The sequence below is a fragment of the Callithrix jacchus genome, chromosome 9 (assembly GCF_049354715.1).
Source record: "Callithrix jacchus isolate 240 chromosome 9, calJac240_pri, whole genome shotgun sequence".
NCBI classification, from domain to species: domain Eukaryota; kingdom Metazoa; phylum Chordata; class Mammalia; order Primates; family Cebidae; genus Callithrix; species Callithrix jacchus.
In genome coordinates, this window is record NC_133510.1 from 63,598,876 (window position 1) to 63,612,703 (window position 13,828).

Genomic DNA, 13,828 nt, shown 5'->3' on the forward strand with positions numbered 1-13,828 from the left:
AGCCACTGCGCCTAGCCCAAAACATTTTTATCATCCCAAAATAAAACCCTATATCTGTTAGACAGTTACTCTCTATCTCCCCCTATTTCTAGCCTCTGGCAAACACCAGTCTTCCTATTTCTATGGATTTACTTATTCTGGATTTATATAAATGGAATGATACAACGTGTAATCTTTTGTGCCTGGCTTCTTTCAACTTAACATAATGTTTTCAAGGTTTATGTGTGTTGTAGCATGAGTTAGTACTTCATTCCTTTTTATTACTGAATAACATTCCATTGGATGTAATACCACAAATTGTGCTTTTTTTTTTTTTTAAGATGGGATATTGGTCTTGCTCTGTCATCCAGCCTGGAATGCAGTAGTGCAATCATAGCTCACTGCAGCCTTGAATTCCTAGGCTCAAGTGATCCTCCTGCCTCAGCCTCTCAAGTATCTGGCACTACAGGCACATGTCAGCATGCCCAGCTAATTTTTTTTTTTTGTAGAGATGTGGTCCTGCTTTGGTGCCTAGGCTGGTCTTGAACTCCCAGCTTCAAGCAATCCCACCACCTCAGCCTGAGATTATAGCCATGAGCACCTGGCCTACGCAAATTGTTTATCCATTCATCCATAGAGGGACATTTGGGTTGTTTCCACCTTTTGGCTATGGTGAATGGTGCTACAGTGAAAAATATTTATATTTGTTTGAATACCTGTTTTCTTTTCTTCCTTCCTTCCTTCCTTCCTTCCTTCCTTCCTTCCTTCCTTCCTTCCTTCCTTCCTTCCTTCCTTCCTTCTCTCTCTCTCTCTCTCTCTTTCTTTCTTTCTTTCTCTTTTTTGAGATAGGGTCTTTTTTGGCCAGGTTGGAGTCCAGTGGCCTGATCATAGTTCACTATAACCTCAAACTCCTGAGCTCAAGTTATCATCCCACCTCAGCCTCCTGAGTAGCCGGGACTATGACATCCATCACCATGCCCGGCCAATTAAAAAAATTTTATTTATTTATTATTATTTTTTTGTGGGGAATGGTATCTCACTGTTTGTTGCCCAGGCTGGTCTCAAACTTGGCTCAAGTGAGCCTCCTGCCTCAGCTTCCCAAAGTGCTGGGATTACAGGTGTAAGCCACTGCTCCTGGCCATTAAAAAAAAAAAAAAATCCACTGCACTCCAAGTGCTACTGCACTCCAGCCTGGTGACAGAGCGAGACTCTGTCAAAAAAAAAAAAAAAAATCCACTTGTAATTGTTAGTTGGAGTATATATTCAGGCTAACTTGAGTCTATGCTCACGGGTTGCAATCCTCAATCTCGGCCCAAATAAACTCCACTTAGATTAATTTTGTCTCACCTTCTTCCTTTTAGGTCAACATACCTGGCATAGTTGGCAGGATTCAGAGTGACTACCCCCACTCCCCTCCCCACCCCACCCAGTGTTTCTCTCTGAAAACAGCACTTGGTACCAGCAGGAACATTCTGTCTTCAAATGTTCCATCAGGTGTTTCAGGTAAGCTCTCCCCAAATTGTACCTCTCAGTCTTTAGTTGAAAGTCTAGACTTTAGGCTGGGCATGGTGGTTCAGCCTGTAATCCCAGCACTTTGGGAGGCTGAGGCAGGTGGTAGATCACTGGAGTCTAGGAGTTCAAGACAAGCCTGGGCACAATGGCGAAACCAGGTCTCTACAAAAAATAAAAAGTTAGCCAGGCATGGTGGCATGTACCTGTAATCCCTCCACTTGGAAGGCTGATGTGGGAGGATTGCTTGGGCCTGGGAGGCAGAGGTTGCAGCAATCCTCCTGTCCCAAGCCTCCCAAGAAGCTAGGACAAGCTGTTCCACTTGAGGCCACAGGCTGCATGTGGCCCAGGACAGCTTTGAATGCAGCCCAACACAAATTCATAAACTTTCTTAGCATTTTGTTTTTGAGATGGAGTCTCACTTTGTCGTCCAGGCCGGAGTGCAGTGCACGATCTCAGCTCACTGCAACCTCCTCGTCCCAGGTTTAGGCGATTCACCTGCTTCAGCCTCTCGAGTAGCTGGGATTACAGACATATGCTACCACACCCAACTAATTTTTGTGTTTTTAGTAAAGATGGGGTTTTGCCATGTTGGCCAGGCTGGTTTCAAATTCCTGACCTCAGGTGATCTGCCCACCTCAGCCTCTTTTTTTTTTTTTTTCAGATGGAGTTTCGCTCATTACCCAGGCTGGAGTGCAATGGTGCAATCTCAGCTCACCGCAACCTCCGCCTCCTGGGATCAGGCAATTCTCCTGCCTCAGCCTCCCGAGTAGCTGGAATTACAGGCACGTGCCACCATGCCCAGCTAAGTTTTTGTATTTTTAGTAGAGACGGGGTTTCACCATGTTGACCAGGATGGTCTCCATCTCTTGACCTCGTGATCCACCTGCCTCAGCCTCCCAAAGTGCTGGGATTACAGGCGTGAGCCACCATGCTCAGCCATGGGTTGTTTTTTCAAACTTTCCCTTTTTTTGAGACAGAGTCTCACTCTGTTACCCAGGCTGGAGTGCAGTGGTGCAATCTCAGCTCATTGCAACCTCCACCTCCTGGGTTCAAATGATTCTCCTGCCTCAGCCTCCTGATTAGCTGGGATTACAGGTGCTCGCCACCATGCCTGGCTAATTTTTTTTTTTTTTGAGTGAAAGTCTTGCTCTGTCACCCAAGCTGGAATGCAATGGCTCAATCTCAATTCATTGCAACCTCTTACTCCTGGGGTCAAGCAATTCTCCTGCTTCAGCCTCCTGAGTACCTGGGACTATAGGCACCCACCATCACACCTGACTAACTTTTGTATTTTTAGAGACAGGGTTTCACCATTTTGATCAGGCTGGTCTTGAACTCCTGACCTCGCGATCCCACCCACTCCCCACCTCAGCCTCCCAAAGTGCTGGGATTACAGGCGTGAGCCACCACGCACAGCCTGATTTTTGTATTTTTAGTAGAGATAGGGGTTCGCCATGTTCGTCAGGCTGGTCTTGATCTCCTGACCTTATGATCCATCAACCTCAGACTCCCTAAGTGCTGGGATGACAGGTGTAAACCACTGCACCTGGCCTCAAACCCTCTCTTTAAGAATAAGGGCTTGGTCTCTGTCTGGGCTACACTGGAGGAAGAAGAATCGTCTTGGGCCACAGGTAAAATAAACTAACAGTAACAATAGCCGATAAACTAAAAAAAAAAAAAAGCACACAAAAAATCTACAAATCCAGTTACTCAGGAGGCTGAGGCAGGAGAATCGCCTGAACCCAGGAGGCAGAGGTTGCAGTGAGCCAAGATCACAGCATTGTACTCCAACCTGGCCAACACCTCTTCAGGAAAACAGAAGAAGGTGCCAATGACCCCTTTTGAGGGCCTTCTGTCTTCCTGAGGAATTTAAAGAGTCAGAGTCATGGACAGATTCCTCTCAGGTCTAAAACTCTACTTTTTTTTGTATTGCATTACCTGATGTCTTGGCTTTTGGTGGTACCAAAGATTACTTTGTACTGTGAAAGGGGATTTGGCATTGGTGCGTGTTTGTGTTGACTCTCAAGAAGTGTAGTTTTGGAGGTGGCTGAGGGCAGCTGTTTACAGTAAGTAGTTATTACTACAGGCGCTACTTGTTTCTTGAGTGTTTAGAAATGTGTGGTTTAAACTCTCAGAAAAATGTCTTTGTAGTGAAGTGCACAGTGAGGGTATTGTACCTGTTCCCCCCCCCTTTTTTTTTAAGTTAAATAATCATTTTATTGCAACCAGGGCAGAGGCTGTGGATGATTCATATTTCCAGTTGGGAGGGAGGACTCACTTAGTCTTGTATTGAGCCAAACGGTAAATCCAGCTATCAGAATCAGATGGAATTTAGCATTCTTATCCTTTCTGTTCCTCTCAAGATGCTTTTGAACAGCAACTGCTTTCTTAATTAAATGGTAGAGATCTTGAGGGAGATCGGGAGCAAGTCTCTTAGACTTAAGAATTCTTAAGATTTTTATTGCCTGTCACAAAACCTGCTTGTGCGACACCACGCAAATCCCTCAGGATCACACCGATTCGTGAAGGAGTTAGGCCCTTCTTGGCCAGTTTGTAATTCTGCTCCTTCACATCATCAGATGTCAACTTCAGCCACATGGGGACGCTGAGGCAGCGATAGGGCAAAGCCGACTGGGACAGGCCCTTCCCAGGAGCATGCAGGTGACACATGATGGTGGCGGTCAGGCAGCAAAAGAAACTGTTTCCCTCTTTCTGGGGACCTGGGATTCAAGGTAAAAGTTGAATCCTTGATCTTTTTTTTTTTTTTTTTGCTCCCCTTCCCATCTCCTTGTCTTTTAAAGGTCTAAATGCTCTGCCTTCCAATGCCACCTTCCTTTCACACGTTTAAATGATTAAGCCCTACAACCTGCAAAGGCCTTGTTGGCCCTGTTCCTTAATAGGCTCTGCCCTGAGCTCAGTGGTCCAGGTGGAAAATACAGACTCAACTAAAAGCTGTCTAATTAAATTGGGGCCGGGAGTGGTGGCTCACACCTGTGATCCCAGCACTTTGGGAGACTAAGGCGGGCAGATCACTTGAGGTCAGGAGTTTTGAGACCAGCCTGGCCAACATGGCGAAACCCTGTCTTTACTAAAATACAAAAATTAGCTGGGCATGGTGGCGGGCACCTGTAATCCCAGCTACTCGGGAAGCTGAGGCACAAGTATTGCTTGAACCCGGGAGGCAGAAGTTGCATCGAGCCGGCATTGGACCACTATACTCCATCCTGGGTGGTAAAGTGAGACTCAGTCCCAAAAAGGAAAAACCAAGCAAAAGCAAATAAATAAAATTGGTGTCCTTATAAATCTTATGTTAGCTGGGCATGGTGTCTCATACCTGTAACCTTAGCACTTTGGGAGGTTGAGGCAGGAAGATTGCTTGAAGCCAGGAGTTGGAGATCAGCCTGGGCAACATGGCAAAACCCGTCTCTACTAAAATACAAAAATTAGCTGGGCATGGTGGCACACACCTGTAGTCCCAGCTATTTGGAAGGCTGAGGCATGAAAATCGCTTGAGCCCGGGAGAGAGAGGTTTCAGTGAGTTGACATTTCGCCACTATACTCCATCCTGGGTAATAGAGGGAGACTCAGTCTCAAAAAGGAAAAACAAAACAAAAGCAAATAAATGAAACTGGTATCCTTATAAATCTTATGGTTAGCTGGCATAGTTTCTCACACCTGAAACCTCAGCACTTTGGGAGGCTGAGGCAGGAGGATTGCTTAAAACCATAAGTTTGAGACCAACCTGGGCAACACAGTGAGATTCCATCTCTACAAAAAAATTTAAAAATTAGCTGAGCTTGGTGGTGCACACATGTGGTTCCACACACTCAGAAGGCTGAAGGAGGAGGATCACTAGGTCTTGGGAGGTTGAAGCTGAAGCGAGCCATGATTATGCCACTGCATTCCAGCCTGGGTGACAGAGTGAGACCCTGCTAGAACAAAAAAAGAGGGGCCGGGCGCAGTGGCTCAAGCCTGTAATCCCAGCACTTTGGGAGGTCGAGGCGGGTGGATCATGAGGTCAAGAGATCGAGACCATCCTGGTCAACATGGTGAAACCCCGTCTCTACTAAAAATACAAAAAATTAGCTGGGCATGGTGGCGCGTGCCTGTAATCCCAGCTACTCAGGAGGCTGAGGCAGGAGAATTGCCTGAACCCAGGAGGCAGAGGTTGTGGTGAGCCCAGATCGCGCCATTGCACTCCAGCCTGGGTAATAAGAGCAAAACTCCGTCTCGGGGAAAAAAAAAAAAAAAAGAGAAAAGAATAAAAAGATAAAAGGATAACAGGTAACGAAAAATGAAGATGGGAATTTATTGTAGGACTTTTTTTTTTTGAGATGGAGTCTCGCTCTGTCACCCAAGCTGGAGTGCAGTGGCATGATCTCGGCTGACTGCAACCATCGCCTCCCGGGTTCAAGTGATTCTCCTTAGCAGCTGGGATTACACCACACCCGGCTAACGTTTGTTTGTAGTTTTAGTAGAGATGGTAGCCAGGCTGATCTTGAAATCCTGACCTAGTGATCCACCCACCTCAGTTTCCCAAAGTGCTGGGATTACAGGAGTGAGCCACTGCGCCTGGCCAGGATTTTTTTTTTTTTTTGAGATGGAGTCTCTTTCTGTCACCAGGCTGGAGTGTAGTGGCTCAATCTTGGCTCACTGCAACCTCCAACTCCCTGGTTCAAGTGATTCTTCTGCCTCAGCCTCCCAAAGTGCTGGGATTACAGGCACATGCTACCACACCAGTCTAATTTTTGTATTTTTAGTAGAGAACTCAAGGGATTTACCCTGGCTTCCCAAAGTGCTGGGGTTACAGGCGTGAGGCTGGCCCCTGTCATCCATTTTTAATCTTCCTATGACACACCTAAACTCCTTCTTGGAAAAGCTTAAATTCTCTCTCTGTGTTTTGAGATGTAAATTGCTACCCTGCTTTCTCTAAAACTCAGTAAGTGCTTAGACCATGTAGGACAAAAAACGTTTTACTTGTCTCTTTTACAAAGGCATAATTTGGGACTGGGCGTGGTGGCTCACACCTGTAATCCTAGCACTTTGGGAAGGTGAGGCAGTCAGATCACAAGATCAAGAGATTGAGACCATCCTGGCCAACATGGTGAAAACCTGTCTCTCCCCTTGAACCCCGTTCAAGGAGAATCGCTTGAACCTGGGAGGCAGAGGTTGCAGTGAGCCAAGATGGCGCCACTGTACTCCAGCCTGGTGACAGAGGGAGACTTGGTCTCAGAAAAAAAAAAAAAAAAAGGCATAGTTTGAATCTAATGGAAGACCAGCTCCCAATACATCAACATGGATTCAAGATCTCTCAAAGTGATCAAGTGGTCAGTGAAAAAGAGAGACAAGGACAAAGTTTTCCTTAAAGCTGGGCCTGGGGAGATACCACATAATGCTGCTCCGTGGATGTCTAAAATTCCCCTGAAAACCACAGTTTTTTATTAGACTCTTTCAATAGGGGAGGGGGAGTGAGGCTACATAACAGTGTAGAAATGATCATACAAAAAGAATACATTTGCAAAAACTGGTGCACAAAAATCACAACACGGTATTATAAAAGCAGAACAACATAAAGATAACTTTCTGTGTGTCAGCATAGAAACCATACACCTTAGCAAGAATAGAGGTTAAACATAAACTTATAATTATCAGCAAGAATATATTGGGCTCACAGCTGCAGGGGGAACAGGATCTGACACAGGACAACCAGCCTGACCACAAAACTGCAAGAGGAGGGGGCTCCATGCAGGCCTGGAGGAGCAGCGGGAGAAGAAAGACTTTACATCCTTATCTCGACCACAGAAGTTTTTCCTCACGACAGACGCCCCTCATGCATCTGTTTATAGGCTCTCCATAAGGGTCGCATTCCCTTTCCAGGGCCTTAATCGATATGACTTTCCTGGGAAAGGAATCTGGGTAATGAGTCTCTCCATTACACGTCCGTTTATAGGCTTTCTGCAATGAGAAGCTTATTGCGTCCTGTCATCTCTCTCCGGCAGTCAGGCTGTGTGGTTTGTTCCTTTCACGGAGTTCCTGTTTTTACAAGAAAGGCTCAGCAGAGCCAAAGTTACAAGTTACAGCTTCAGCAGAGCCAAAGTTAGAAGTTACAGCTTCAGCAGAGCCAAACTTACAAGCTACATTTTAACTTTTCACATTCTTCTTCATTTTCTCAAATATAGTTGATAGAGTAAGTAACAAGCATCACAAAGCAAATAACTCATTTCAGGGAAACCAAGTTCTAAGAGAATTTACAGGTTAAAAATCAACAACAATTTCTTCTTCTTATTTCAGATAGCTCCGGTTTTGCCAATTCTTCCAGAAGCCTGGGGTTGCTCAGTCACCACCCAGGGGTCCACAGTGTTCCCAACATGAATCTAGCTATCCTATTTTTCATTTTTTTTCTTTCATGTATTTATTCTAGTCAAAATAAATTGTGATTTAAATCCATAACATGGCCAGGCGCGGTGGCTTATGCCTGTAATCCCAGTACTTTTGGAGGCCGAGGCGGGCAGATCACTTGAGGTCAGGAGTTCCAGAGCAGCCTAGCCAACATGATGAAACCCCTGTCTCTACTAAAAATACAAAAATTAGCCAGGCGTGGTGGCACACACCTGTGATCCCAGCAGCTACTTGGGAAGCTGAGGCAGGAGAATCACTTGAACCCAGGAGGCGGAGGTTGCAGTGAGCTGAGATCACGCCACCATACTCCAGCCTGAGGGACAGAGTGAGACTCTGTCTCAGAAAAAAAAAAAACAACAAAAAAACAGGCCAGGCATGGTAGATCACACCTGTAATCCCAGTACTTTGAGAGGCTGAGGCCGGCAGATCACAAGGTCGAGAGATCGAGACCATCCTGATAAACTTGGTGAAACCTCGTCTCTACTAAAAGTATAAAAATTAGCTGGGCATGGTGGTGCATGCCTGTAATCCCAGCTACTTGGATTCTCCTACTGAGGTAGGAGAATCGCTTGAACCCGAAAGGTGGAGTGAGCCAAGATCATGCCACTGCACTCCAGCCTGGCAACAGAGCTGTCTCAAAAAAAATTAAATTAAATTAAAAATAAATGTATTGGCCGGGCCGGGTGGCTCACTCCTGTAATCCCAGCACTTTGGGAGGCCGAGGCGGGTGGATCACGAGGTCAAGAGATTGAGACCATCCTGGTCAACATGGTGAAACCCCATCTCTACTAAAAATACAAAAAATTAGCTGGGCATGGTGGCGCGTGCCTGTAATCCCAGCTACTCGGGAAGCTGAGGCAGGAGAATTGCCTGAACCCAGGAGGCGGAGGTTGCAGTGAGCCGAGATTGCGCCATTGCACTCCAGCCTGGGTAAACAAGAGTGAAACTCCATCTCAAAAAAATAAATAAATAAATAAAATTAAAAAAAAATAAATTTATTAAAAAAAAAATTAAATTAAAAAGCCATAACAGTTTTTCCCCCTTTTTTTTGAGATGGAGTCTTGCCCTATCTTTCAGGCTGGAGTAGAGTGACACCATCAGAGTTCACTGCAGCCTCAATCTCCTAGGCTCAAATGAGGCCACCTCACTTGAGTAGTTGGGAACAGGTGCCCACCACCACACTTGGCTATTTTTTGTATATATATACTTTTTTTTTTTTTTTTTTTTGAGACAGAGTCTCACTCCTTCACCAGGCGCCAGGCTGGAGTGCAGTGGCATGACCTCGGCTCACTGCAACCTCCAACTCCCGGGTTCAAGCAATTCTCCTGCCTCAGCCTCCCCAGTAGCTGGGACTACAGGCACGTGCCACCACATCCAGCTAATTTTTTTGTATTTTTAGTAGAGACGGGGTTTCACCATGTTGGCCAGAATGGTCTTGATCTCTTGACCTCGTGATCTGCCGCCTCAGCCTCCCAAAGTGCTAGGATTACAAGCATGAGCCACCGCGCCCGGCCTAATTTTTGTCTTTTTTGTAGAGACAGGGTCTCTCTATTTTGCCCACGCTGGTCCTGAACTCCTGGACTCAAACAGTCTGCCAGTCTCAGCCTCCCAAAATGCTGGGATTACAGGCCGGTGCCACCATGTCCAGACTCTTTAAACAATAGTTTTAACTGTTGAATGAGCTCTGACAAATCATCTGCATTTCATAAACTAACCAAAATACTGTCCTCATATATTTCTATTTCTCTTGCAAAAATGTTAAGTAAGCCATCCAAGTTAAAAAAAAAATTTTTTTAACAGAAACAATGAAAAATGAAAATGTGGCCAGTCGCGTGGCTCACGCCTACAATCCCAGCATTTTGGGAGGCCAAGGTGGGTGGATCACGAGGTCAGCAGTTTAAGACCAGTCTGGCTAACATGGTGAAACCCTGTTTCTACTAAAAATACAAAAATTAAAAAATTAGCTGGACATGGTGGTGCACGCCTGTAGTCCCAGCTACTCAGGAGGCTGAGGGAGGAGAATTGCCTGAACCCAGGAGGCGGAGGTTGTGGTGAGATCGCGCCATTGCACTCCGGCCTGGGCGAAAAGAGCGAAACTGCGTCTCAAAAAAAAAAAAAAAAAAGAGTGCTCATGTATTAAGTAAATAAACCAAAATACTTTTTTACTTTTTTCCACTCTCTCAACCCAGCTTTTCCGGACTCCAGGAAGAGAAGCCTTTTTTTTTTTTGAGACGGAGTTTTGCTCTTGTTACCCAGGCTGGAGTGCAATGGCGCGATCTCGGCTCACCACAACCTCCGCCTCCTGGGTTCAGGCAATTCTCCTGCCTCAGCCTCCCGAGTAGCTGGGATTACAGGCACGCGCCACCATGCCCAGCTAATTTTTTGTATTTTTACTAGAGGCGGGGTTTTTCACCATGTTGACCGGGATGGTCTCGATCTCTTGACCTCGTGATCCACCCGCCTCGGCCTCCCAAAGTACTGGGATTACAGGCTGAGCCACCGCGCCCGGCCTTTTTTTTTTAATTTTTATTGTCTTGAGATGGAGCCTTGCTCTGTCACCCAGGCTGGAGTGCAGTGGCTCACTGCAACCTCTGGGTTCAAGTGGTTCTTCTGCCTCAGCCTTCCAAGTGCTGGGATTATAGGTAAGAGCCACTATGCCTGGCTTTTTTTTTTTTTTCTGAGACAGGATGTCACTCTGTTTCCCAGGCTGGCGTGAGGTGGTGCAATTGCAGCTCACAGCAGCCTTAAATTCCTTAGGCTCAAGGTATCCTCTGCCTCACCCTCTTGAGTGGCTAGGACTACAGGTGTGTGCCACCAGGTTGACGAATATTTTCTTTTCAAAGTTTTTTTGTAGAGATGGGATCTTACTACATTGCCCAGGCTGGTCTTGAACTCCTGGCCTCAAGTGATCCTCCTATGTCAACCTCTCAAAGTGCTTGGATTACAGGAGTGAGCTACCTGGCCAAGAAATAGTGTTTAACTTTCTTTGGGTCATATTTGTATAAATATGTTATTAATATATATGTTTCAAAATTGTCTGAAATTCCTAAAATTCTGATATGTCTTAATATATGTTATCAATAATAATTAAGGTTATTATGTTAAATTGATATGTATTACAGAGATCACTATATTTCTTTACTAATCGTGTCATTAAACATGGCTAGAAGGCCGGGCTCGGTGGCTCAAGCCTGTAATCCCAGCACTTTGGGAGGCCGAGGCGGGTGGATCATGAGGTCAAGAGTCGAGACCATTCTGGTCAACATGGTGAAACCCCGTCTCTACTAAAAAATACAAAAAAAAATTAGCTGGACATAGTGGCACGTGCCTGTAATCCCAGCTACTCGGGAGGCTGAGGCAGGAGAATTGTCTGAACCCGGGAGGCGGAGGTTGCGGTGAGCCGAGATCGCGCCATTGCATTCCAGCCTGGGTAACAAGAGCGAAACTCCGTCTCAAAAAAAAAAAGGCTAGAATAGTCAAGCCAAAAGTCTTTTGTCATTCATAGACAATTATTGTTTTACTTTGATTCTTCTCAAAGAGTGGTTTATGGTTGGGGCACGGTGGCTCACACCTGTAATCCCAGAACTCTGGGAGGCTGAGGTAGGAGGATTGCTTGAGCTTAGCAGTTTGAAAGCAGCCTGGTCAACAGAGCAAGACTCTGTCTGGAAAAAAAAAAAAAAAAGAAAGAAAATAAATGATAAAAGAAAATAACTTTTATCTGGGGAATGCAAGTTCTTTTAATTATGAGGTCCCCTGAGATACATTAAAATGAGACAACAGGCCGGGCGTAATCCTAGCAATTTGGGAGGCTAAGGCGGGTAGATCACCTCAAGAATTCAAGACCAGCCTGGACAACATGGCCAAATTCCGTCTCTACTAAAAAATACAAAAACTAGCCAGGCATGGTGGTGGGTGCCTGTAATTCCAGCTACTCAGGAGACTGAAGGAGAGAGAATTGCTTGAACCTGGGAGGCGGAGGTTGCAGTAAGCCGAGATTGCACCACTACACTGCAGCCTGGTGACAGAGCGAGATTCTGTCAAAAGAAAAAAAAAGGAGAACAATCATGTCCTACTCCCCTGTTTGAGCTGTGTATGAGTCTCTTGAATCTGCTTGCTGGCCGGGCACAGGTGGCTCATGCCTGTAATCCTAGCACTTTTCGAGGCCAAGGCAGGAGGATCACTTGAGCCTAGGCATTCAAAACCAGCCTGGGACGCATAGTGACATACTGTCTTTAAAAAATTTTTGAAAAGAAAAAAAATCCACTTGTAACTGCTGCTAATCAGAGTGTGTATTCAGGACAACTTGAATCTGTGCTCCTGACTGTAGTCCTTAAGACTGGCGCACACAAACTCTCTACCTACATTAATTTTGCCTTGGCTTCTTCCTTTTAGGTTGATGGCTTCTTCCTTTTAGGCAATGTTATAACATGAAACTTTGCTGAATTCATTTAACTCTAATAGCCTTCTTTTTTATTTTTAAAGGCAATTTTATAAGTTTATTTGATGTATTTGACAATCAGTGATTAGTTCTCATCCACATTGACTGTAGATTTTTGAAAGTGGTAACAGGTACATAGGTAACCAAAGTATAGAGCTTATATGGTGAATCTTCATCCTCATTACGTTTTCCGGACAACCGCACACGGATTCGGTATGGGACATTCCTTATTCCTTTGGCACAGACAGCTTTGTTGAGCCTGGTCTCAATGTGCACATCTGGAGTTCCCATCTTCTTCATAGCAAATTTCCAAATCTCTTTGAGTGCCCGAGGGGCACGCTTCTTGAAGCCCACTCCATGGATGCGCTTCATGAATGTTGATGGTGTATTCTCAGGTCACCACCTCATTGATGGCAGAATGCGGTCCTTTTTCTTCTCACCACCCTTCTTTGCGGGAGCCATTCTGTTGGGTCCGACTTGGAAAGGAAGAGCGAGAGGAATTGTGGGACAACTTTAATAGCTTTCTTATAAATTCTTTGGAATTTCCTATATATACAATTTTAGTCTACTCAGGTTGCTGTAACAAAATATCACAGACTGGGCGACTTAAACCAAAGAAGTTTGTTTTCTCACAGTTCTAGAGGCTAGACGTTCAAAATTTAGGTGCTGATGGGGTTGGGTTTGGTGAGATCTCTTTCCTCAGCTTGCAGATGGCAGCTTCTCTGTGTGTGCTTACATGGCCTTTTCTCTGCTCACACATGGCGAGAGGTCTGGAGTCCTTTCTTTTTTTTTTTGAGACAGTGTCTCACTTTGTCACCAGGGCTGAAGTGCAATGGCTCAATCTCGGCTCACTGAAACCTCCACCTCCCAGGTTCAAGCAATTCTCCTGCCTCAGCCTCCCAAGTAGCTGGGATTACAGGTGCCCACTGCTATGCCTAGCTAATTTTTTGTATTTTTAGTAGAGACAGGGTTTCACCATGTTGGCCAGGCTAATCTTGAACTCCTGACCTTGCAATTCGCCTGCCCTGGCCTCCCAAAGTGCTGGGATTACAGGTGTGAGTCACCTCGCCCAGCCCCTTCCTCTTCTTATAGACACCAGTCCTGTTGTATTAGGGTCCCACCCTTATGATCTCATTTAACCTTAATTAACCACTTAAAGGCCCCATCTTCAAATATAGTCACACTGGGAGTTAGGACTTAAGCATATGAATTTTGGGGAACACAATTCACTCCATAACATTTTGCTCTCCGCCGCCTCCAAATTCATGTACCTCTGGTATACAAAATACATTCACTCTATCACCCCCCAACACTCTCTAAAGGCTAAAACAATTTCAGCATCAGTTCCAAGTCCAAAGTCTCATCTAAATATCTAACTCCGATTACATATGGGTGAGACACTAGAAATGATTCATACTGAGGTAAAATTTCTCTCTAGCTGTGAATCTATGAAACCAGTCAGTGTGCTTCCAAAATCCACTGGTGAGACAATCATGAGAT

General features: G+C 45.3%; 1 pseudogene; it reads right to left on the reverse strand.

The window, feature by feature from the left end:
• Positions 1-3,702: 3,702 nt before the first annotated feature.
• Positions 3,703-4,161, reverse strand: LOC108593260 (small ribosomal subunit protein uS15 pseudogene; annotated as a pseudogene).
• Positions 4,162-13,828: the final 9,667 nt, after the last annotated feature.